The sequence below is a fragment of the Anguilla anguilla genome, chromosome 16, assembly GCF_013347855.1.
Source record: "Anguilla anguilla isolate fAngAng1 chromosome 16, fAngAng1.pri, whole genome shotgun sequence".
NCBI lineage: Eukaryota > Metazoa > Chordata > Actinopteri > Anguilliformes > Anguillidae > Anguilla > Anguilla anguilla.
The window spans coordinates 13,778,259-13,805,403 of NC_049216.1; the positions used below are offsets into that span (position 1 = coordinate 13,778,259).

The window sequence follows — 27,145 nt, forward strand, 5'->3', positions numbered from 1 at the left end:
CATTGAAATTATTGACACACAAGTATTAATGATTTATCAGCCTACTCAGCATTTAGCCAGTTGTTTTTGAGGGCTGATTTCAGTAATGGATGGCCAAATAATTTTGATTATCATGATTAATATAATTAATGCTTAATTGCAATTGAATGTAAATTCCATAAAACAAGCGAAGTTTGCTATAAATAGCGCGCTGAAGTCATAGCTAAGGCCGTCATTCCTATGGTTGCCCTCACTTTTCAATTTTCAATTAAGATTTTCTCCTTTGCCTTCAGTTTCATTTCAAACCATTTTTGTTTAAATAGTGTATGAATAACATGAATAGTACGAATATGTGTTTTGGCTTGTACGTCTATGGGCACTTAAATCTCCAAGAGCACCTCAATCTTCTCTCCAGAGTTTTTTTTTTTCTTTTGTCTTTTCTCGACCATCTCTTTAAATTGCCTGCAATGGAATTCCAAGCTCCTTGATTTTATGGATGGCAATTACAACTTGCTAATCGCAAGTTCTGTGAACACCCTTGTCATTTATGACTGATTGGTATTTATCAACATACACACATGGATATGAAAAAGGTTGTCTACATGTTTTTGACAAATCTGGCAGAATTTGTTAGTTTGCGTAGCGCATAGATTTGATGCATAGTTTGTAGGAGTTTGAGGCATACATTTACACATCGTTTTATGAGAATATTGATAAATGCCCTTTGTACAATATTGAAAAATAATAGTTAAGAACCTGCGCTGTTGATAAGGACATGACCCTCGGCATGGATCAAGTTTGTTCTAGTTTTAACCTAATTTTAAAAGAAAAAAGTTGCTTTGTGAAAAAACTAGCTGCCTCAAGAGACTGAATACACTGCATTTTCTCAGCAGTAGATCAGAGAACTTTGATTTCACCATCCTTTATTCCAAAGACCCCAACCTTGGAAGACAATATACTTTCAATCTCTTCTTCAGTCATGTCCATTATAATGGGCCTGTACCCTTAATTGCCGCTTATGGCTATATTTATCATTATTCTTGTTGTTGTTGTTGTTATTATTATTATTATTATTATTATTAGATGAGACTGCCACCTGTCAGTCCCACAGATGGCACGTTACTTTAAGATGCCGGGGGCGAGGGTCAATATATCAGCATGCAGGATCTCTCCTGAGGTCAGAACTGCATAAAACATGCCACGTCAACCTTAATGGCACGCAACAGTAGTTATAATTCTGAAATTGGGAGAACCCCCCAGGAGCCACAATCTTCCATGCGTGGAAGCGCGACTCGGGAAATCTGGCTTAAACCTTTACGCCTCCATGCAGTCTGACTGCAAAGAACATCCAGTTTTTCATTTAGAGTGAGGAGTTTTGGGAAGTGCTCATAGTTTCAAGCCTTCTTAATTACAGCAACCACAAAACTGATTAAGCTGTTTAAAAAAAGGTTTCAAATATATGTAAATTGGGTTTAATAAGAATGCAAATTACACTTATTGAAACAGGGCCCAGTTTTACATAACCCTTTTGATGTGATGAACATGAAAGCTATCATTTCCACATAAATGCCTGGGCTCTCTAGATACTGTGCAATTCAAGGGCCAATATAGTTAACATTGAAACAATTAGCTTAAAAAAACAAGGACATGCCCAATAAGTAATTTTAGTAGCATGCAAGAACCTTCACATCAGTGTTTTTAGAAAATTCATTTAAGTGTATTTCTTTTCAAGTATATAAAGCTTGCATTTTATAACCTGCAGGCATATAATATTTAAATGAGCACCGTAACATGTCTCTGATGCATGACTTCCCATGAGGTCATACGAGAGAGGAGCGCAGAGAATGATACCAGTTCTCTCTGCTCTTGTGGTCCCAACTCTAATTTCAAAGCAAACTGTGAGCCTCAGTATGAAACACTGTATCAATGAGATGGGAATCAATATTTTTTGCACCATCATTTGTCACACATTTACAAGGCCAAGAAACAGTCCATTTTGCTGTGGAGTAATTTGTCAAGCAGTGACGGTAGAGGCTGTGTGTGAAGCCTTCTTGCCCAGCTGGTCACTCATCTTTCTAGCCTGGCCCATCGGTCAGTTTGCTGTGACGAGATGACCCGAAATCCCTGTGCTGAAGGCAACTGTGCTATTCAATTAAATGTGTATTTTCTTTGCTAATTATTGGACTGCTTCCATAAAGTGATCTATGTATCCCACTTTGTCTGAAATTGAATTTCCCAGCAGTTACTTATAATTTAATATCTTGTTTCAGACTTAAAATGGCTAGCCGATTTTGGTGGATTTGGTGTCATCTGCTGACTGGTGGTCACAAATTTGTTTTCACAAATACCAGAGTTCCATTCAAAACTAAGCTATTACTAGGAGCAGATTGAGTGCTTATTTTTTGTCGAAGATAATCCAAAGGTAGTGTACTTTGGAGGAAGAATACTGCCTAGAGGCAACCAACGGCTTGATTAGTTGTACCAGGTGTGCTTCAAGTGGAAAACATCAAATATCTGGATCCAGTTGAGGCTACTCGAGGAGAGGTTTGGGAACCACCGAAGAAGCATGTCAAAATATTGCATGGATCAGATATATCATTGATACAGTGAGACATATATAAGACCTATTTAAGGCTACACCACTCCTTGTTAAATCGGGATTTCTATTCTTCAAAAATATAGAACACAACATTTTTAAAGATCTATAAAATATAATTTTCTGACAGGTTATACCCACTTTCAAATATGACATAATACAGCGCTGAAAAAAGTGTTTGCCCCCTTCCTGATTCCCTCAATTCTTAGATATTCATCACTGAATGGTATCAAATCTTTAGCCTGAAAAGTAATATTAGACAGGGAACCTGAGTAAACAAAAAACACATTTTTTAAATTATCATCATTTCATTTATTTAACCCATTTTTCAGGCTGTAGAGGGTTAATATGCATTCATTCTGCTTATTCATTCTCGATAGAATGTCCATTGTTTACTTAGAAATTCTCTGGAGGAATTATCATCTCTTTCGCAGTATGCCAAAAATATTGTGTACACAGGAATGTTATCTCCGGTTTGTATAGATTCTCTGGAACAAAACGAGCCCACCTATAAGCTTCTATGAACAGGACTTCTGCCTAGTACTCTGCCAGCAATTGCCAAGCTATTATAGTGACGATTGAAAAGCATTTAAAATAATGAAATTGCGTTTATAAGGGTGTATCAGTTGTTAGGCTTGCATAAAAGCCCGCACATAGTTTCTCCAGGGTAAACAAACCATATCTTTTTCAGTGTGCATTCTGAAAACATTACGCATGAGCCTCAAGGTTCTGGAGACAGTATGCCTACAAAGCTTGTTTTATGACAAAAGTTTATTTTGCAATGCAAAGTCTAAACAGAAGACCGGGTATTTGGAGGCCTTGGGAGAAATCACTCACCCGAGTGAATATTTCTGAGGAGGGCAGCAAAAACAGCTTTGACAGAGGGCATGTGCAATGAATGACTTCCATTTTATATTCGTGAGCATCTAAATACATTCTCAAAATGTATTTAGTGTAGACATATTGAACAATAATAAAAATATATTGAGAATATTGAGAATTGAGAATACTTTGAATGGACCTCAATCAATGAATTAGTAGCAAGGCGAGAGCAAGGACAGGGAGGTGGAGAAGGAGAGGAAAAGGGAGGGGGAAGGCAGATGGAAGGGTGAAAGCAAGTCACGACTTCATCCATGAGTATATAGTACAAGGTATATGGAATTTTATAGCTCTAATAACCTAATATAATTTGGTTACCAAGTGTCCTTCTAGAGTCTCCAAATGACTTTTTTTGGGAAACCTGCCTAAACATAGCTCCGAAAAAACATTGCAGAATGCTCACTTTTGGTGGTACTGTCATCAAATTTGAACCATAATTATGTGTGTAGTCAAAAGGGTTCAAGAATAGTAACCATTTTATTTTGGTCATGTCATTTTCTGGCTTGTGTTAAAAAAGGGGGTGATATGTAAGGGGTGAATGAAAAATGTTTTCAAGCACCCATATGAAAAAGTAATTGCTCCCTTAAACTTAATAACTGGTTGCACTACCTTTAGCAGCAATAACTGCAACCAAACACTTCCTGTAATTTGATACCATTTCCCCTTGATCTTCGCATAGTTTGCTTGTAGAAACGTGTAGTGCTTCGCATTTACTCATTTTCCCTTTGTCTAATATTACTTTGTAGATATTAGACCTAAAACCATTCAGTGTGACAAATATGCAATAATAGGGGAAATCAAGAAGGGGGGAAATACTTTTTCATGGCACTGTAAATGTTTAAAGGGTTCTGCTGAGCACTTGTTTTTTATGGGGTCTTCTACTGGAACCTTATGTCTGTTTGGTAGGTGCATGTTCTAAACCTGGAGATACAGCATGTAACTTTTACCATAGAAATACACTTTATTGGATAAGTCATAGTGACATTAATGCTTTCAGCCCATGGGATGCTCACAAACATGTAGCAATACTCAGAACCCTTGCTAGACAAGGGGGACAAGTTTTGTCCATTTATAGACATTGATTCTGTAAGTGAAGTGTCTTTTGGGCCTGTTGCGCCAAATGCCTCAACTTTCAATGCTTCAAATGATCAGCCTAATCCTTTCCACTTCTATGGCTTTCATTACAGAAATTCACTTCTATTATGATAAGCAAACTCAAAGGAACAAGCCAGTCTTTCTGATAACTATTGACCTTTGGATATCTAGTTATCACTTACCCAAAATAAATATAAACACACACAAACACACACGCACGCACATGCATGCACGCACACATACATACACAAGGAGCATATGGAGTTGCAAAGGAAAGGAAAAAATACCCTTCTCTTCCGTTTTTTGTTTTGATATAACTTTGGTTTTATTTCTTTTAGTTGGATACATTTTAGTTATTCCATTAACCTTATGGGAGAACATTTAACAGATATTGAATGTATGTAAAAGGTAAATGCCATGTTTAAGGAAATGTCAGTTCCTACAGTAATAGTCCAGACATATTGCTTCATAAATCAATTTGTTATATAAACCCTTTCTGAGCAGTTGAAGCACAACATTTGGATTTTTAATTCAAATTCACAAAAGCTTCATCTGGCATATTCCCTTTGGAACATCCAAGATGGGATAAGCTTTTGGGTAAGGAACTGGTCTTATAACCTAAAGGTCACAGGTGGTTGTGCCCTTGTACAATATTTATCCAGCTGTCTAAATGGATGCAATGTAAAAGTTTCGTAAGTCACTCTGAATAAGAGTGTCAGCTAAACGCCTGTAATTAAATTTCTTATGCACTTATTGTACGTCGCCTTGGATAAAAACGTCTCCCAAATAAATGTACTGTAGATATAAAACTTCAAATCTAAAAGAAACCAGCTTACAATGAATGCGATCTAAAAAAGAACAAGCATGCTACATTAAGTTAAAAAATGTCGCGGAGATCTTCATTAGATCATCAGAAGTCTTAATTAAGGGAAATCAATTTTTTCTGATGAAGAACGGATGAAGGCAGCGGCTCCAAAAAAAATGTGATTTTTTCATAAGAGTCGCTGTTAGCCTTGGAACAATTTCCACTGTCTTGATTTTAATTTGTCAGGTGGCAGCTTCAGTCACCAGATGTCAACAACTTCAGCATTTATAGAGTACAGATCGATTGCCTCTCTCAATCAACAAACCATTCAATAATTCAATCAATCTAGAACTGCTTTTTGAACAACCACAGGAGACATGTTAGCTGATTCAATCAATTAACAAGCCTTTGAATAAACATGCTACACATGCATACACCATGTGACCTTGTAGGACAATTCAAAATGGCTGATTCATGTTATAGATCAATTAACCAGTTAATAGTTAGAAATCTATTATCACCTGAGGAGTTGCACTTTCAGTTGGAACTAAAACCAGCGGCCAGTTAATCCCAAGGACTGTGGTTTTACATCTCCTGTCATAGGGTTCAAAAACCTCCGTACGGAAAGTGACACAATCACTGAAACCTAACACAGTTAAAAATCCCAATAAAACACAATCACCCACAATCAACCTGGAAAATCCTTCACCATCAATTTATGCAAGCCTGTTCCATCCTCCTGTCTCTTCACTCACTCTTCAACCACTTCACTCTTCAATAGAAATATCACCATAGTTTGTCATCATTACAGGACAATAGGAGCAGCTGTTTCAAACCCATTATCAAAATTGCTGGAGATGACTTCTCGGATTTTCTTTAAAAAAGTGGAAGAAACCCCCCCCACCACCACTATCTAGAATCAGTCAATGGAAAACTACTCACAAGGGGTGAAAATTAGACCAATTTTGGAAAGAGCTGAGAGATGTGAGCTATGTAAGAAAGTTTGAGACACACGCACGCACATACACACAAAATATGTGTGGTACTTAAATTTAACCACTTTAAGCCTAGCGGAGGAAGAGGAATCTGTTTACTTCATAATTTGGCATAAATTCAATTTATGTTTGTTTCAAGAAATCGTTTAGTGAAAATACAGAAATTGTATAGTAAATACAGTGCCAGTTCCTGATTTCCTCTATTATTGAATATCTATCACTGAATGGTTTCAGAGCTGTAGACAAAATCTGATATTAGAGAAAGGGATTGAACACAAACACATTTAAAAAAAACTTATTTCATTTATTTACTGAAAAAGATATCAAACACCCATATTACCCATGTGGAAAAGTAATTGCCCCATTAAAGTTAATAACTGGTTGAACCACCTTGAGCTGCAATAACTACAAACAAATGCTTCTTATAATTAGATATCAGACTTTCACATCACTGTAGAGGGATTTAGCCCACTCATATTTGCAGAACTGCTTTAATTTTAAAAGAAAATGTGTAGGTTTTCAAGCATGAGTTGCTTGTTTCAGGTCTTGCCACAGAATCTCGATTAGGTTCAACTCAAGACTTTGACTAGGCCACCCCAAAACTTCAATTTTATTTATTTTCAGCCATTCTTTTGTGACTTGTTGCGGGATGAGTTGTCGCTGGGATATTGGAGAGATTTTATCAGTCTGGCCACTCCTCCTCATTGGGAGATAGGGGCGCACACTGTGGTGCAGTGAAGCCCCAGAGCCGTATAAATTTGGTAACACTTTGTAACCCTTTCCAGACTGATATATTTCAACAACTTTTTTCCCCTCATCTCTTCTGGAATCTACTTTGATCGTGGCATAGTGTTCTTATAGAAACTTTGTGGTGATTATTTCACTCTGATGGTAAGGTTCAATATGAGTGAGGTTTCGATAGAACAGGGCTGTCTGCAATCAAGCCTGGCTGTGTTCAATCAGCAGAATCTAATTATCAATTAAATTTGGTTAATTGAGTAACTAAGGGGGCAATTACTTTTTCACATGAGTGATATGGGTGTTTGATAACTTTTTGCATTAAATAAATAAAATAATCATTTAAAAAATATGTTTTGTGTTTCCTCATTTTCCCTTTGTCCAATATTACATTTTGTCTAAAGATTTGATAACATTCAAAGCAACAAATATGCAATAATAGAGGGGTGCAAATACTTTTTCACTGGACTGTGACACAGTTCAGTACTGTACACTTTGTGTATTGTGGCACAGTTCAGTACTGTACACTTTGTGTATCGTGACACAGTTTAGTACTGTACACTTTGTGTATTGTGGCACAGTTTAGTACTGTACACTGCATGTATCGTGGCACAGTTCATTACTGTACACGTTGTGTATTGTGACACAGTTCATTACTGTACACGTTGTGTATTGTGGCACAGTTTAGTACTGTACATGTTGTGTATTGTGGCACAGTTTAGTACTGTACACTGCATGTATCGTGGCACAGTTCATTACTGTACACTTTGTGTATTGTGGCACAGTTTAGTACTGTACACTTTGTGTATTGTGGCACAGTTTAGTACTGTACACTTTGTGTATTGTGGCACAGTTTAGTACTGTACACTGCATGTATCGTGGCACAGTTCATTACTGGACGACATAAAGAAAAGAGGAATACCCAAGTGAACATGGAGGAAATGGACATCCTTAATCCCATCATCCTAAATACACAGCTATGAAGTGACACTTTCTTGGTTGGTGTGTAGAATAGTAAAACTGTCTATTTTTCATCCCTGTCATTTGTTCCTTGATCTAAGACAGACTTTACAGTGATTTCCGCACTAGCTGACCTTGGATGAATATTTGTGCCTGTACCTGACAAATGAAGCTGACTTGGTACATCCATATTTCGCTGTGGAGATGACTGGCTGAGACCTCTCCGGCCATCCCACCTGTGTGACACACAGGAATCGTGATGAATTGTCTCCAACTTCAAACCAAGATTGTTTTTTAACATTTAATTTAGTTTCTTCCTGTGCTTGGATGAACATGGCTGTGTTATGGATTTCTATCCTAATGTACTCCAGCAGGCCAAGAGATGTGCCCCAGCTAGCCATGGAAATTATAGAAGCCAGATCAATAGTCAAGGTCATAACCTCCCCAGACCCCTCTGCCAGACCCCCATCTTCTGCACTTTACCCTAAGGATTTTTACCCCCTGCCCTTCCCCTAAGGTCTCTGGCTATGCCTTTAACACAAAAGGGCAGCACACTGCACCTACAAGGACTGCAATTTATCTAGGCAGGGGAGGAGGAAGCCAAGTACAAAAAAGGTTGTTAAATGTTGTTGTCCATTTTCCTAGTTGCACGACAGAATATGTCCAACCTCCCTATTAGAGATTCACTTGATTAGCCTTAAGCGATGCTTCAAGCCAAACTGACCACTCTTGTACTAGTGATCAAATAAAAGCTGACACCGATAGTTTAGAGCTCTTTATGCAACACAAACAGAAAAAAATTAAACTAAATGAAATAAAATCAAATCCACATGAATTTCTATGACATAGTGATTTACTATCACAATATTATTCACACATACAGACACACACACATACACACACACATATATATATATATATATATATATATATATATACACACATATACACACAACATACACTCAGTGGCACATATGTCAGTACGTGTGTACACACCCAGCAACTGCAGGGGTTAGGTTCCGGAAGACCCCTGTGGTTGGCAAAACCACAGTTGGTAAGGTTTATTGGAAATGGGGGGTTAGGTTCAATGTCCATGGTTAACACTCAACAAAGCCTAAGGTGTTTCTCCGAATCTCATGACAGTTGTCAGTTGTTACAGGCTATGATACTTCTCAACATAACCACAGCAAGATTCCTTAATACAAAATACTCAGAGACCGTTTAAAAAAAAAAAAAAGAACAACAACAGCAAAAAAAAAACAAAAAAAAAAAACAAAACACGATATTAGGCGTTAAGTGATAGCAGCAGGGCTTGACAATAACTTTTTGGCTCACCAGCCACTGTCGCTAGTGGTTTTCCAAAGCATTTACACTAGCCAAAATGGAAGGTTCCTGGAAGGTCGTATCAATAATTCATATCTCATATACATATCTCAATGATTTCAGTGTCAAGTACACACACAATATCACACATAATTTCAGCTTGTGGTAGGCTTATCTGTATTTCAAAATAAAATCTATAAAGAAATGATGCAGAGGAGCGTGACTACAAAATATTCTCACAAAAATGAATTGATCGACACGAATGTCACACTTGCAAGTAGAATGGGGATTTGCAGTAACCCTGAAGCACCCAGATTTTTTGTGAATTGCGCATGACAAGATCATTCTGATCTGCAAGTTTAGTAATGAAATTAAATGAGTCCCAGGCTACAAACTCATCTTTGCAAAACCATGATGATAACTAACCAAATCTGAATGTTACATGTTTCCCTCCCTACTGACAAGTCTAGCTAGTGTTGTTGTAGATGCTAAACATTAACAGCTGGCTGTGCTATTGAATAATGTTAAACCTGCTTTCTTAGTAGTCATAGATATTTTGTATTATCCCTGGCTGAACATTGGATATATAAAACAGAAGGCTCCAGTTGGTAAAATGGTTTACAAAGTGAAAACTGCAGATGCATGGAATCTGCGGCTGTGCGGCTGGACTGCTGCACACGCACACAACCATCCTTCAACATCTTTAAAATCTTTAACAAGCTTTAACATCTCAGAGTCACAGAGGAGAGCAGGCATAGAGACAGAGGATGGGAAATGGCCATTGCTAAGTGACATTAAACCCCTTAAACCCTTTAAAAGATTGCTGCTGTGTTTTGACAATGCTCCGTAAACTATCTAAATTGCACTTTTTTATCCTACAAAGCTGAACCTGTCCAGCTGTCAGCCACTTCACAGCATTAGACGACCCTGTGTCAAAGATGCCTTTTTGCGCAGTTATTGTCAAAACTGCCCTTTTAAAAGTTTTTCTTTTTTTCCTTAAGATTGCGATTCCCTTCTTCCACCCTGGGCAAAATGACCCTTTTATTTTGTTGTGGACATAAAATTACGGCCCTGGGAAAATTGGACGCGTTTCTGTTGAGGGAAATCAATTTTCTTTCTGCCACATGTGATCAACGTGTCAGAGCCATCACGCGGATAATGGTAAAAGTCCAGGCCAAATGACTGCTAATACTGGGCTGCAGGAAGAACAGGAGGCTGAAATAACAGCTCTCCCTTTTGGGGGAAAAGCTCTGCAGTCATAGAGAAGAAACATAAACCGGGCGTTGGGAGGGTAGCCTCACAGCCAACTGCAGCCCATTAATTCAGCCCAGTCAGACATGCACGTCGCCTGCAATGCATACGACTAACATGGTGCACCTCTTTTGTTTAAGCCCTTGCCCTTCTAGATCACGTTCAGTCTGACTGTTAAAGGGAGGGGGGTGAGTTGGGGAGGGGGGGGCTTTGGGGGAAGAGCAGCTGACTGAAGACTCCACAAAGGCTCCTGGGCCTATTTAGGTGGAGGGAAGACAGACACAGGGAGGAGAGGAGGGTGAAGAGAGAGACTGAGAGAGAGAGAGAGAGAGGATAGGAACATGCTGTATCTTACTTTGCCCGTCCAAACAAAAGGAAACATCAGATCCGACCTTGGCCTTGGTGTTAATGGCTTTTCTACCACCCTCCCCCCATTCTGCATCCCTTTGAAGCCCGATTCTAAAAGCCACCTGACAGCCATCATTTACTCAGTCAACAGGATTTCAGCACGCAGATGAAGTCTCAATAGGGTGAACAGAACTAAACTGTTGCTTACCTTTAAAATACAGAAGTATCCAACATACAAGAATGATCATACAAAAAGGAGAAAACAATAAGAACAAGTTTAGGGTTACTGTTTTCTGTTCAGCACTGGATATCCTTTCTTTTATACTTGGCTATTCATGTTCGAGAGCTCCTTCTCATTTGCCCTGTACAGATTTTCCTGTACAGATAACATGGTGGGAGTGTTGTGGTGTGGGCCTGTGTGGCAGCCACAGGTACTGGGTCACTTGTCTTCATTGATGTGGAACTTCTAATAACAGCAGGAGGATGAATTCTGAGATGTTCAGATGTGTCTTATCTGCTCAAGTTCAACCAAAGGCCTCCAAACTCATTGGATGGCACTTCATCCTACACCAAGAAAAAGATCCCAAGCAGGAAAATTCTGGACTGGCCTAGTCATTCACCTGATCTGAATTCAATTGAACGTGCGTTTCATATAATGAAGAGAAAGCTCAAGGCAACTAGCCACCGAAACAGGCTGGAGCAGGAGACAGCTGCAGCGTAGGTCTAGACAAGCATCCCCAGAGAATATACTCAACACCTTGTGATGTCAAACAGTCATTGCATGCAAAGGATAATCGACAAAGTACTAAACATAATTTAAATAACACTATGATGCCCTGTAATAAGGGGCTATGTACAAAAAAGTGCTGCAATTTCTACGTGGTGAGTATAAAAATACCCTTCAATAAAAGCTGAGAATGTGCAACTTAACCACATCTGAATTGCATGATTACAAATCTAAAATAATGGGGTACCAAGCAAAATCAAGAAAAAATATCCTTGGCCAAAACATTATGAAGCTCACTGTACTTTCTAGTTCTGAAACTACAACATCAAAAAAATATACACTACTACATCTTTTACCTGTACTTCCATTTTTAATTAATATCTGAATTCAAATCCATTTTAGCTTTGACACCAGAAATGTTAATGGAGACAAAATGATCCTTCTTTCTCATGAAATCCACAGCAGCTCTTTAGTTTTGTCAACTTTCATTTGTAAGAAATTCCTCTTGAGCCTCTTGTGCTCAATTTTTCATTCAGCACCATCCCTTTTAATAATGCATCCCAGGACACTAGAGGAACCTTCAAAGAACTTCTGAAAGCAGCAGAACAATTGATTCTTTCGGGATCTCCTATGCAAGACACAGGATTTCAGAAACATATTCATGGAATTTAACTGCAATCTACAGCACATAGCCTAATAGATTATCAAAGAACCGCTTAATGGTGAAGTAGCTCAGCTACGTGTCATTCAGCCTGTATGTAAATAAGTGTGGTTGTATGTTATTTTTTTGCTTCTGCCGTCTTATAACAGGTAAGAGGCATACAAAGAGTTACTGAGACTCATTATCTAGAAAATGTACAATGTTCCTTAAAGCTATTTTCCTTTTGGTAAATTAATAACCACTGTGCAGACAAAACTGTGTGCTGAAAATCTATAGCAGTGTTATCAAGTCTAACATTCTGTGACACCGTTGTTTTATCGGCCCCAACGTTTTCTTCTCCAGAAACTTCTGAACCATTTTGCCGGGCAGACAATATGTAAACACTGCCCTGATAAGAGCCTGATTATACTCTGTGCCTGGTAGCTCCTCTAAAAGAAGAAATGTTGATCTGTTGTAAAAAAAAAAAAATAGGAAGTGCCTAATGTTCTCCACTGTTTAATTTATGGTGATTGCTGCTTTTCCCCATTCTGTTTAAGCTATTTAAACATTATTATTATAAACACATTAGACAGCATTAATATTATATATTAAGTCAGTTAATATATGCACATTCATTAAATAACAAACCAAAGTATAAACAGTCTCAATTTCTACCAACAATAACTGACCTCCCTGCCACCCCTCCACCTCGCATTTTGAAAAATGATTGACAGACTTCAAATAATTTGTTTAATTCTAATTAAAGCCAAATGAGGCTGTTTCAAGCAAAGTCGTGTCTAACATTATTTTTTAGGTAAAACTCTTTTTGTGTTGTAAGTAGAAATAGAAAAAGTTTATAATTTTGTTTGTAATTTAATAAATGTACATATATTAACTGAATTGTTCTCTACCTTTTAAACCACCTGTGTCCTTATACTTTTGGCCTGTACTGCATGTATGTATGTATGTATACATACACACACACACACACACACACACACACACACAATTGTTACGTAGTCATAATGGACAAATACAGAGATACTGATCGCAAACTATGATGATGGCCAAAGCCAATTCATCGCCATTTTGTGAGGAATGCTTCTACGTTTAATCAAAACGTACATCTTCAGCATTCAAACAGCACAGCAGTGAGGAACTGCCGCTCATCTCCTTATACAGGTATATATTTTTTGGTACAGTGGAACATAGTTGCTGTCTAAGGTTGTCAGTGTCACAGCATGTACATTGTGTATTTACGTTTGAATGTCTGGCTGGTTTATAATGCAAAGCAACACACAGAGAGGGTCTATAGTGGGCGTTTCCTACAAAAGGGAAAGAGCAGAATAAAAGAACACATAAATGGAGCTGGGGAAAAGGAAGAAGCAGTTGGAGCACAAAAAGAGAACTGGTCTGAAAGAAAGAGTACAAGCAGTTCAGGGCTTTCCAGCACAAATGCTGCAGTAAAACCGGAGTGAAAGGGATAGAAACCTGTAAGTGAAAATCAATATATAGAGGCAGGCAAGCATGATAACCAAGGGAAGAAAATAACATACAGATCAATTCTGGGGAGAAAGAGAACCACAAGAAAAATTATTTTAGCATTCTGGCATACACAATGGCTGCATTTTGATATAGTTTCAAGTGATTCTTCAGAAGAGCAGAATAAAAAGAGTGATTGTCGTTAAATTGTGGTATTTTTCTGGAGTCAGTAAATGAAGAACTTGATGCTCTCTATTAAAAATGAAATCATGTCTGGAATGGCATTATTCATTTTACAATATACATTTTGCAGGATGTGGTCAAATAGATCTTTTTTCACATGGTCCTGTAATGCCAAATAATGTTTGTTGAAAGAACCTGGAGGAAAGATTCGAAAAAGATTCAAAAATCCAGTATCCATAGTGACAAGATTTTTCAAGCTACACCATTATTATATATTTCAAGCTACACTCAGTATTAAAAAGAATCAGTTGCTTTCAAAATACATTTGTTTTTAAATTCATAGGCCTTGAACAGTAGCCCCGCACAATTGGCTTCTCTGTAGAATACAGATTTGCACGCCCTCTGTTTAAGTCAATGTAATAAGAGAAGCTTAAACTGTCAACTACCTACCCATCTCTTGCAAACTCAACTCTAGATTTATACAGCTTTCATGACAGTGAGCTGACCGAGTGGGCAACTTAATCTATGCTGCCATTCTTGCGTCTCTTTAAATTATAAACAGCAGTTTTTGATACTGCTAAAAAAGGGTATTTAATTGTATTTGAAATGCCTCAGAATACTGATTGAGATCAATAGCGAGCCATTGATCTGTTTATGCAACTCCATGTGCATAATATCAGATTTGGGATCAGATATTTAAAAACTCAGTTATTGATCAGCTGCCTCTGTGATCCAGCTCAAATGATGCTTGAGATCATTACCGGAAAATGTTTTATTTTGGCTGGTTTCAATTTTCTCTCTTCTTGTCCAAATGATACTTTCAGTCTTTAGAGTTGACTAACGATTGTTGGGTGGGCCAGGTCAACCTAAATTAAGGACACAACGAAGAGAGCCAGGTAGTGCAAACAAAGGGACAATCACATATTCCATACCCAGAGCTCAGATTTCATGGAAGGGAATACATTACAATGATCAAAACCATGGTCTGATTCATACATACCAATAGTGTCATATCAGTTGGTAAAGTATCCAATAGGGGCAATTTTGTCAGGCAAATTGGTCAACAGTGTGCAAAACAATAGTGCCCCACCCTCAATACTGAGGGTGTCCCATTCATAAGCACACTGTGCTTCAAATCAAGTCATATCAAATCATTTCAGATTTACGAAAAGGAAAACAGCCTCAAACTGTTTAATCCACATTGAGAAAACTGCCTGCTGAAATCATGCAATGAAATGCATACAGGTGTATAAAGCCATTACTTGCTCATCAGGTATATCCTACATATTTCCTAGACAAAGGTGATTTTGGCAGCCGTTGTATTGCCTGCAGTTCTGTTTTCGCAATATGAAACAACGACAGTGAAAATATTGAGTTTATCGTTCAATGACAATTAGACTCTGCCCATGAGAGAAAACAAAGGATACAGAATCAAGAAAAGAACAGGAATTACAGCAATCTTGCAGATCCCTAGTATTGAAGTATGGGGGGATAATATTCCCCTTTCAGATGTGATGCTCTGCAGTCCCCCTTTTCGGAAACATCAACTGCCGGCAGTCACATAACCCTCTATCAACAACAACAACAAAGAAAACAGAAAGGAACAGGGGGAGGGGGGGTCCAAACAAGATCAGTCACAATGCACCTCCCTATTTATTCCTTTTTTTGGGTAGAGAAGACTGGAAAACTGGTCTGAGAGCACCAGTGCTTATTACATTTGTGACTCTTTAAAGGGTTTGGCTGCTATTGATTTTGTGTCAAGGTTACGAGCTCATTCAAGCAGAGTGCACTGCTTTTTTTTAAAGGAACTGGACTGTCTTGAAACACACTGTGGTCAATGCGGAGCCAACAACCTTGAGGCGATAAAAATAGATTGACTGGCCATGTTGAAGGGGTGCCTCTCACCACATATGACGCCCCAAAGGGGGGGGGGGGGGGGTTGGGGAAACAAAAAATAAGAAATTAAAATTTAATCTGAAAATCCCTGAACAGCAAACGCCTCCTTTTTAGGAGAAATGCACAGAGTTTTAGGTAATTGTATGAAATTTGCTTTCAGATAAAACTGATTGAAATGCAGACTTCCTGCATGCACCCCTGGACAATGGCATCACATAAAAAATGAGATGTGTGTACCTTGAGTATTTGAAGCTTTCTTCCCTGGCATTTCTCTTTAGTGAATGCCGTTTCTGGTACCGGGCTGGCTGAATATGAATGAATCCTGTATTTGTGCAGGAAAAACATTCCAGGAAGCAGGTGCATTTAGCATATAGGACTGGGGAGGGGAAGGCCTGGGGGTTTGGGCTCTAATGAGATGATGCTTAATGTCTTGACCACTCCTTTGGATAAAATTAAACACTCTTACTGCTTTCGAAAGGACCCAGAAGCCCATTCCTCTAAGAAATCAGGTTTGTTTTCAGGAAACCAAAAACAAACAACACACAGAAACAATTCCACAGTACCTCTTCATTGTATTCCACGTGTGCAATGCATATCAGCAGCAGGAAGTAAGGCAATGAGCATATACATTCTTAAGATTTCTAGACAATGAATTATCATATGAATTTATTAACATGACCATGCATCGCATATGCATGATTCATGGTCATGTTAAAAGGTACAGATAACGGCAAATTAATCACATTTTCTAATCATAATTGCACCATTAGATACACTTCTGGAATACCAGGACAGTGGGAGATGTATAAAGGCTCATTAGGGGCATAACTATCCAATTAGATTGTGTATTCATAACTCATCATATAAAATCAGCATTATACTGTATATATAAATATACACACACACACACACAGACACACACAACTGCTGCCTTTGGGCAAAGGAAATAATATGCCCTTTATAAAATATTCACTGATTACAGCAGGAAACCTGTGGTTCAGTTATATCTTGATGAAAGGCTTTCATTTGTTTTCCAGTCGTGCAATGGTATGGTCATAAATAGTTAATGGGGAGCAACTTTGTACATTGTACAAACTACCCTACTTTTCCAATCTGACACACAACAAACATACATTCATACTTGCATACATGAACACAAAAAAAAACCATTCTATCAAACATGACTATTAATCACTGAAATATGATTAACTGATTTATAAAGCATTACATAGAATAAACTGTTTTGGGGGGTTTGGGTTGATATTTTTTCCTATGGAGACAATAACTAACTACCTGTTCCAGCAGCCAGAGGAACGTAAAGGCAGAGGAACCCTGCAGACTAATGTGCTACTGTCACCTACATGGCCGTAGGGCCATACATTAGAGGAGCCAAAATGGCCACGGCCCACTCACTGCCTGTGGCACCACAGAACACCTCCAGAGACCTTTCCTTGTGAACTAGCAACTGCATTCATTTCTTGAAAATTCATGTGGTTCTGGTTGCTACTGGAAGTCAAGAAATAAACATATATTTTTTCCCCCTGCTATTTATTTTCCTTTTTGTCATGGGCATGGCAGGTATATGACATGGTGAGAAAAAGGTTAGTGCAGGCAGTCTATGCATCTGTACAACGATCATCCTGGTTAGAGGTGGAACACTTGGTGAGAGAACAGGCAAATGAGTTTCACCTAAAGGTTGTGAAGTGCAATCACTGCACCTGGCCCAATTCCTCCCACTTTGCAGTTTTAACTCATCTCTAAAATAACAGTTAATTTGAAAAGCGTTGTAATACTGCTAGATAAATATTACAAATATTACTACAAATATTACTACATGAACTTAATTTGAAAAAATCTTTCTAAAGTTATAATTTATTAAACGTTTTGAACAAATTTCTATTAATACATTGCCCATCAAAAAAAAAAAAAAAAAAAAAAACTAGCAAAAAAGGTGGTGATTCCTGATACTTTCCCACAATGCTCAGCGCTTTCAGCCTGCTGCTACCTCCTGTAGCCCTGCTGAAAGGTTATGGGATCTCAGAGTGCAGAACATAAACCCAGAGTTTTTCAAATGAAGCGTTTCTTTAGAACAGTGATATTTTATCGGAAACACCTACAGCGAGCGATAGATTTCCTTCTGGCTTTATCAGGCACAAATATCCAGAGATAAAATAAAATCCCTTTGAATCTCCATGGGCTCCTCTTTGAAGAAAGTACAAACGGTAGGTGTTTTAAAAAAGCTGTGCATCAGCAGGAAAAACAAGCAGTGAGAGAACCTGTTTAAGCTGGTTTCAGTCAGCCCTGGAACACTGAATATATGAATATGGACCCATGCAGAATATAGGCTAATTTGCTAACACTTCATTTGACATGAGGTATATGTAACATCACAGCACATTATCACGGGCAATATAATGTATAATCACTACTGTGTTGTCATAAGCACACATAAATATTTAACCATTTTAACCCCCTTGTCCACAGAACTAAAAATACACTGGTGCTGGTCAGAGAGGCCCTCCTCTCTGCTCCAACAGCTTCCCCTTCCTCCGTTCTGATTCTTGACTGCTCTGCGGCCTTAGCCACCTATGACCTCCGGATTCTTCAGTTCTTCTCTGTCTGCAACGGGGCTCTGTAGCCCAGCCCGGATTGTGGCCCACCTGCCTGGATGTTTCTTCCAGCTCATTTGGGGTGGCACAATATGGACACTCAGTATTTCGCCCGTTTACAGGCGTCCCCCAGGGCTCTGTCCTTGGTTTCCTCCTCTTTTCAATCTACACCAAACTCTTGGGTCCTGTCATCGCTGCTTATTGTATCACTGAAAGGCTGCCAACAACACTCGACCCTTTCTCTCTTTCACACCAAAAGGTCTGACCTACAGGTCTTCACACGCATCTTAGCTGGCCTGAATAACCAATGAAAATCGCCACCTTCAGCTCAAACTGGCAAAGACTGGGCTCTACATTCCTGCTGTGCGTTCTATCCTACGTGATTCTAGCTGACCTGGGGTAGCACCACTATGTCAGCGTCTTCTAACACGAAGGTCCTCAGAGTGATGTTGGGTAATAAACTTGCAAACAAGTTTATGTAGTGAGCCACACATTCAGATTCTCTCTCTGCAACATCAGGACGATTTGCACATTCCTCACAACCAACTTAATCCAGATTCTGGTTTGGCACTGGTCCTCTTCGACTTTAAATACTGCATCTCTGGACTTCCTGTCTCTGTAGCTCATCTAGAATAATACTGCTCACCTGTTTCACATCCTCCTAAAACACAGCCACATCACCTCCTCACTGCCCTCCACTGGCTACCCATAGCAGCTCACATCAAATTTAATACCCGAAGAAGCTGTAAAATTAGGGTCCATGATGCACAATATACAGTAAACTACTGTTTGTTACTGTTTTAAGGAAGAACACTTCTTACTTACTTTCTAATGCTTCATTGTGAAAACCCCCCTCTCATTTATTTTTGTCATGTGATGTTGGATAGGATACAAAAGCACCACCACATATACTGCTTTGGTCTAATTTTTAAGGGTAGAATAATTATGGACATGATGTTCAGGCAAACTATGAAATAGGCACTATTGGTAATATCTAAATTTCAGAACAGTACACAAGTGACTGGAAGGTGGGGAATAAGTTACATTTAAAAGAATGAATATACTGGTGTGTGTTGAAATATCGTGTGAACTCCCATCCTAATTCTAATGCTTTTGGCATGGACATCTGTTCTTCAAAAGTCACAAGTATATCCACTATAATCAAGTAATTTAAAAATAATTAATCCTGTATCTGTTATATCATTATCTATCATTCTCTTTGTTTCACAGAGGCCTTTTATGATGTGGCATTGAAAACACAGAGAAACATTTTAAACATTCAACAACCCTGTACTGTGGCCTCCAACACACAACAGTGTAAACAGACAAAAACCACCCCAACGTTCACGGTAATTGGATATCAGCCGCAATGAACGTTCAAGGACTCTGCGCTGTGAGGATTGAGACAACCAGTCCAGAATTTCTTCTTCTTTGCTTTTCTTCTTGTGTCCTGTCTTTTAAATCAGAAAGTGAATACAGCTGAAACTGTATAGCACAGGCACTGCACTCTAAGTGTCTTAATATCTTATCAGGGAATGTCTGCCGGCTGCACACACAGGCCAGTAAATAATTCATTAATAATTCACACTGGACACTTTTTTGCTGGGTGTCCCTGAGCTGCCCGGGAGCTGGAAGAGGGCTGACAGCTGTGTCAGGGGCGGGCGCCGCAGATCTGACATGACAAGAGACTAACAAGTTTCTCTCCATCCTCGCCCGAGGAAGACAATGGCGCAAAGGTGCAGAGTGGCGGAGGGGGAGGGGGCTGGCGCTGGGGGGAGCAGGGACGACAAGAAGAGAAGGAAAGACAGAATATATTCCCTAATCCCCTGTCAAATAAGCATTCTGTTTTAGCCCATTTAATTTATAAAGCAGTAACCTCCTTTTTCATTTTTTAAACAACGTAGCCCCCCAACCTCCACTCTCATACAGCCTCCAGGCTCTTTCAAAGCACCCCACACCCAGCACCCCCCTCCACCCAATCTCTCCCTTTCCCTGTCCTCCCCCTTTACTCCCTCTCACTTGCTTGGTCATTTATGCCTGTCCCTGGATCAATACAAGCAATTCTTGGAGAACTGCAGTGTCTCCATGGCAACCAGGCCACAAATTCTGGGCAGAAAGCAGTGAGTCCTGCTGCTGGACCCTCTGGAGGGCGGGGCTGTGCCGTCTCGGTACAGAGGACCAGACTATTACAGTACAGCGCATGTAGTATATAACCTGACCACAGGAAGGTACAATTACGGGGTGCATAGAGTATGGAGATCTAAGATCCTGTCATGTGATGTCATTCATAAACTTGTTTAAACTGCACGAGTGGGACAGACTGACTATGAAGAGAGGTGAGTGTGTAAGAGGGGAAACAGCACAGCGTTCCCATAGTATAGGTTTCATGCAGCCGCCCAATCACAGATCTCCATCAGACCCAGACATTCTTTAAATCAGGGGCACACAATGAGAGTGATCCATTTCGAGATTCCATGCTCTAAAATGATTTGATTAGCCCAATTATTTATTTATTTTATCTGACATTTTGAATGAGGTAGCGTGCTAAAACCACAGACTGCACGTAATTGTTTACGAAATGCGTTGTTGTGGTCTGATACAACAGTAAAGCAGCACTGGTGTGTACAGCAGGATGGGAGTAATTGGTTGGTATAAAATGGACGCGCGTGCAGGTGCGCTGAGAATGGAGCCGTGTACCTCCGCCTTAACCGAAAGGTCAGATGACATGCACACGCAGCCTGGGACCCAGCGCACAGCCAACGAGGACGGACCGAGGGACAGAAGCACATCGCCTCAGAATTGATTACAAGGCTTTTCCAATATGTCAGAAAAAAAGCATTACACTTAAGCACACGGAGCGTCCGCATCATGGGGGAGGAAATACCAGCCATTTGAAGAATAGCTCCAGTAATTTCTGTGTTCAAAATAATATTTACAGAAACATTCTTTTCCGTGTGGCACTGCTAACCGAATCCGAGACCAGTTTTAATCATGAACCAAATGAACAATTGTTCTCAAAGAGACAATAATTTACGGTATTCAGCTAGCCAATCAATCAAGAGTCCCAATCTTGGAGAAATGCTTTTGTACCAGTATAAATATGCACAGTACACATAGGCCTGCACAGTAAATACACAAATTATGCAATTTATGCTTTGGATGCAAAGGCTGACTGGGCTCTTTAATTTTTAGCAAAACCTTAAATTCCCTAAAAAACTAAAGGAATTTCAAGTCCTCTTAAAAAAAGAATCAAGATTTTTTTTGACAGAACAGCACTTCTCCTTTGATTGCTTGGATGAGTTTGACTGAACCATGGGTGTCCGTCCTGAGCATGAACCCTGACTTCCTGCATTTTGTCATACTGTAAGTATAAAATTAATTCCTATGCTCCAATGCTCCAAGACCCTCCAATGTATGTAGCTCCTCACCCATCCAATGATATGCCAGTCATTATGACTCTGCTCCTCCCCCTTAAGAGCCTCATAGGCATGTCCCCAGGTTGTGCCTTAGCCTATAGCTCCTCCCACATTGCCTCCAACCATCCATTCACGTTTGCTGTCTATGCAGCGTGATCCCCTCTGTCATATTTGTCACAATGGCAACTGTGACCGTCTTTTAAATGAGTCTCACCTGTGCTGTCAGTGTCTCCAAAGACGCATCAGTTGCTTCCTGTTGTCCCCTGGCATGGAGCCAGCTTGAGCCACAGTCACGCTCGGCCACACTGGCGGCAACTATGAAGGTCTGGAAGACAAAAAAAAGCTTCTAAAAATAAAGTCAGGTCCTCCCTCTCCTCCCCTTGTCTCTTTCTCTGTCTCCCTCTTTCTCTATTGTCCAATTGTCCTGAGGAAACACCTTGTAAGTGAACATAATGAATTGAAAGAGACAGGCCCTTTAAGTGTTTATTGGCAGCTGTGCAATTGATTGAAAAAATCTGTACTGGTGACCTCATCCAGGCGGAGGCAGGTTCAAGGTGTTGTCGGTACACCACAGAGCCAGCTACTCCATGAAAGGGGGCAGTTCTTCACAGGGTCAAGCATTTCCACAAAAGATGCATTTACATTATTATTCACATCTCAGAAAGAGAGAAATAGAGAAGCACTCAATGTAAATAAATAAAAAACAAGATGAGAAATGACAACAAATTCGACTTCGAATTTACATTCAGCACGACCTTCCCATCACACCACCCCCCACCCACCCCCTACCCCACATGCACTCAGAATGTACTCAGCAGAAGCCAAGCACACTTCAACATCTCCGCAGTTGGCAAGTGCTGAGAGATGATCCTTAGCACTTGTGAAAGAGATGGACAGACAGACCCAGCTTGCAACCAGATGTGGCACAGCAGTGATATGGGGAGTGTCACTGGTTCACACAAGTTCACTTCACACAGCTCCATTCCATTCCCAGCAGACTGCATGGGAGCAGTGTGAAACAGTGTTGTAGCGTAACTGCCTGTGTGAAGCACGCTCTGCCTCTCCCCCACCGCATCACCACTCACTAGGGCTGTCAGATTTACATTTGAAATAGTATAATTCCTTGAGTAGGGATTTTTTAAATTGTTAAAATTAACATATGATAATGCCTTTTTTATCATAAGTTCAGGCCAAAAATTTCAAAAATACTTGCTTTAAGGACAAATTTGCCAAATTGTTCTCCAGGCCATTATTCTAAAATGAGAATGTGGTGATAAAAATGAAATAACATTAAATTACATGCACTAGAAAGTTGATACATAATCTCAACTGTCTATGGTATTGCACCAATTTTGTTTACTTGACATCTACGTTACAAACAATAATATTCTCAGTCAGTTTGCTTACAGTTAATAAGGGTGAACCTAAGGGTGAAGGGTGAATTTCAAAAATTGAAAAAACAAATTGGGATTATTTTCAAAATATAAATTGTATTGAAACAGAAAAGTGAAAATTGTTCAACACTTACACACACACACACACTCACAGACACAAAGTGATAATCACTCAACAACACACAAATTATATATGTCTATTAATCTATTAAATAAATGCCGACAATGATAAATAATTCATAAATACAGCAAGGATTTCCATATCTGCTCATTTTCATTTGTAACCACACAAAATATAACTTTGTCCAGTTTAGGTGAAAAGGAACACGGATATCCTATTGTACCAACTGTAACTGAAAACTACAAAATCTTTCATGAGCTGAAACATTAAAAAATTAGTTTTCCTTAAAAAATAATTTTTTTTGTACATGACTGTTCTTCTGTTTATTTCTTTCAAGAATAAATAAGTGAGACCTACCAGATTATAATATATTTTTACAATAGTGAAAACATGTACAGTATATTTGGGCCTCCTGAACCCAATTAAGTGCAAACACTGGTTGAACACTACACTGACACCAAGAACGGCCAGTACACAAATAGGAGTGAAACAAAAATAGAGAATTATGGGCCTCAAGGCATTATGTGAAAAACCAACACAGTCAAACCCACAAGTAGCCTACACCAGAAATATCACTGTGCACACAAAGAAAAGGCACTGGGATGAATTCAAAAATAATCTTTTAAATTAAAATGAAACGGGTTTAAAGGTTAATCAAATTTCAGCATAAGGGAGAGCAATAATGAAAACCTGTTACGAAGCCTGCATTGTCCTTAGCTAAGCGGAATTATGGACATTACAGCAATCTTTCCAGTAAAACAAGATGCATCATTTGACCAATATCGTAATTGAAACACAACAAGGGAAGGGGAGAGGGAGGGCAAATGCATGCAGTCAAGCAAATAACTAAGCACGGGGAAATCGCATATACTGTAGCTTGAATGCTTTAAATAACTAATTCATTTGAACTAATATAGGTGTACAAGTAAGCATGACTCATATCTCATACCTGTCAGCAAAATGCAAAGGTATTATCCATCAGAGTGGTTAAATGTTCATTCTACAAATACTGTTATTAGGACACATTTATTAAATCATGCTGCTGGAGCTATCAATCATCCGCAGTGGCACAAGGCCGCTTGTTCCCTCTCCCCTATCCTGCTGTAGAGATGAAACCCCCTCTCTGACCTTGTGCATGTTTTCAGAGGTATAGTGGGCCTGCCTGCACAATGGCCAAGTGCTCACGTAATTAACGCAAGTGTCCGGAGGAGAAATCAATAACTGCCTTCATTTTATATATTCACATCTGAAGGGTGTTCATGGAAGGCGCTAATGTAAACCAACAGGTGCTGTATATGAAGGCTGTGGCATTACTATGGTGATGACGATTATGATGACAATGATGAAATGGCACCAATAATAATAATAATAATAATAATAATAATAATAATAATAAGTTTCTCTGTCTGGAATTCTAAATATTGTTTATATGAAATTTATAAGAAATGCTTGTCATACCAACACTGGCAGAGCACATTCCCAGCATAACATCCTTCACCCTGGATTGATTATTTTGGTTTTGTTTTCACAGGCGTATCGCTTCCCCTCTTGTTTATCAATGGAAGCTGGAGAGGGGGCGCAGTGCGTAGGGCTCCGGCACCCAGACTAGGCCTCATTACTCCTGCCGACAGCATCTCCCCATGCAGCCGTTATGGAATTCCAGCCCTGCGCTGTTCGTCATGGAAACCCGGGAAAGCGGGCGGATACATCGCAGAGGTGATCAATACAAGCCGCCGTCTGACCACAGCCCCTTCCACCGCCGCAGGACACCGGGATCAAGGGCACTGTAGGCCAATAGATCAGGCGCAACACAAACACCACACCCACATCTGCTCAGATCCATACACTGCACCATACACGTGGTTCTTCTGGTTCAGTATACAAAAGGTTAAACAAAAGGTTCACAGAAAAATTCTAATCAACCAGTGCGCAAAAGGGAGTACAAAGTACTTGATGTTCACTGCTAAACTGAGCTTATTTAACAGTGGACATTTTCTTGTGTTAGATTCAGTCAAACCACAGTTCTCCTTTACCGGTAAATAAAACAGCAAAGGAGGTGTTTGATTTAAACTCCATTTTGTTATGATTCTGCAAAAAAAAAACAAAAAAAAAAAAAACCTTTTCGCAATGATGGCTACTTTGTGCATTTTAAAATAAAAATTTAAAAGGCTACAAAAATGGAAATCAGAGGTATAGAAGAAGTAGAATATAATCATATAAGCCTTCTTACAGGAAAAATGGTGGGAACAGAGAGAGAGCTGTAAGGATCATCAGGGTTTATGTTCTCATAGCGATGCAGAGAAGAGACTGTCACTTCCTCTGTCATGGCCTGTGCCCCAGCTCCAGCAGTCACAGAACCGCTGTGAATATTAAATGAGACCTGTTGACCCCTGACCCCAGACCTGGGCAGATCAGTGTGAGTCCCTCTCACCAGATGCCGTTAGCAGAAATGCAGGGATTGCTCAGGGGTCTAGTGACTTCCCTTATACAGCAGATGAGGAAAATATCAGAACATCACAATTGTTCTAAATGAGATAGGCCTATGTTCTAATCATTGCGTATGTTGCTGTAATGTACCGAATGGCATACATCATGAAACATTTTGACTGTTAAATACAAATTCTTTTCCATTTAAGAAAACAAACATTTACTAAATGTGTGAAATATTGACCAAAACTACAAAATGTTTTAAAAAGTTTAGCATAAAAAATGTGTTTCATCCATTTAAAATATAATTTAGTAAATGTATGATTCAATAAAAGTTCATATGATCAGAATTTAATAACTGAATAAATATTGAAAAACACTAATAAAAATTTAGCTAACATATATATTTGTCTACAGTACATAATTGTGGGATATATATCATCATAGAGGGAAAAGTAAAATCTTTGCATTAAATGTGGCTGAAAAAATGCATGATAAAATAAGTAGCCTACATTTTTTGTTGCACTCAGAATCCCATACTTATGTAGGCTAACTCTACAGGACCAATACAGCAATAAAGACTAACATTTGAAATGTTTGAATACTTTAGCTTCACTTACACTAAAAAAAGAGGTCTCTTTTTTTCCCCAAAGTTGAGCATTATGCACGACTTTGACAAGAAACAATAGAAACACTGTCACTATATCAATAACCTACATGTTCTTAAGTATAACTGTTCAGCGTTTCCATGGATTGCCCTTAGACTCAGCTTTGAGCATAGCCTTGTAATCGTCTATCTGGCGCCTAAATTAAGAAAATGATACAACCAATTATTTTATTAGCATCCATTGAAATTGTAAAAATAACCTGTGAAAGCTTTCAGTAAATCAGACCCGTAGGCTGAAAGGCTGCCATATATTAGAGCAGATACCAAGCAGCACACAATATATCACCAAGCCATAGACAAGTTATTGAGCTGTCTATGAGAAACACACCAAACAGGGAAGCTTTCAGCCCAGGAGCACAGTGCAAGAGCTGATTGATGGGATCGAATGATGTAAAGCTGTCTGATGGCCTTCTCCCAGCATGCACTGAGGGTACTCAAGGTCTCAGTGATGATCTCTGACCATGGACAAACAGCTACTTTATTACAGCATGGAAACGAGTTGTACCGTAGGTCATATCTCACCATCTTTGCCATGCACATCCCACTTCTGAGCTCTCTGACAAAGACTCAAAAACATGAAAATGTCCTCTCACCCATGTGCATTTTTACTGTCC

At 39.2% G+C, this 27,145-nt stretch overlaps 1 long non-coding RNA gene across 6 annotated transcripts in view; it reads right to left on the bottom strand.

The window, feature by feature from the left end:
* LOC118214916 overlaps nucleotides 1-27,145 on the bottom strand; it is a 99,962-nt gene that overhangs the window by 51,525 nt on the left and 21,292 nt on the right. For 5 of the 6 annotated variants that reach the window (XR_004762722.1, XR_004762721.1, XR_004762720.1 and 2 more), the window contains one exon: nucleotides 22,137-22,247. This is a non-coding gene — a long non-coding RNA (uncharacterized LOC118214916). Of the gene's footprint in view, nucleotides 1-8,206; nucleotides 8,284-22,136; nucleotides 22,248-27,145 lie in introns of all 6 variants that reach the window. The other variant, XR_004762718.1, reaches the window with a different exon arrangement.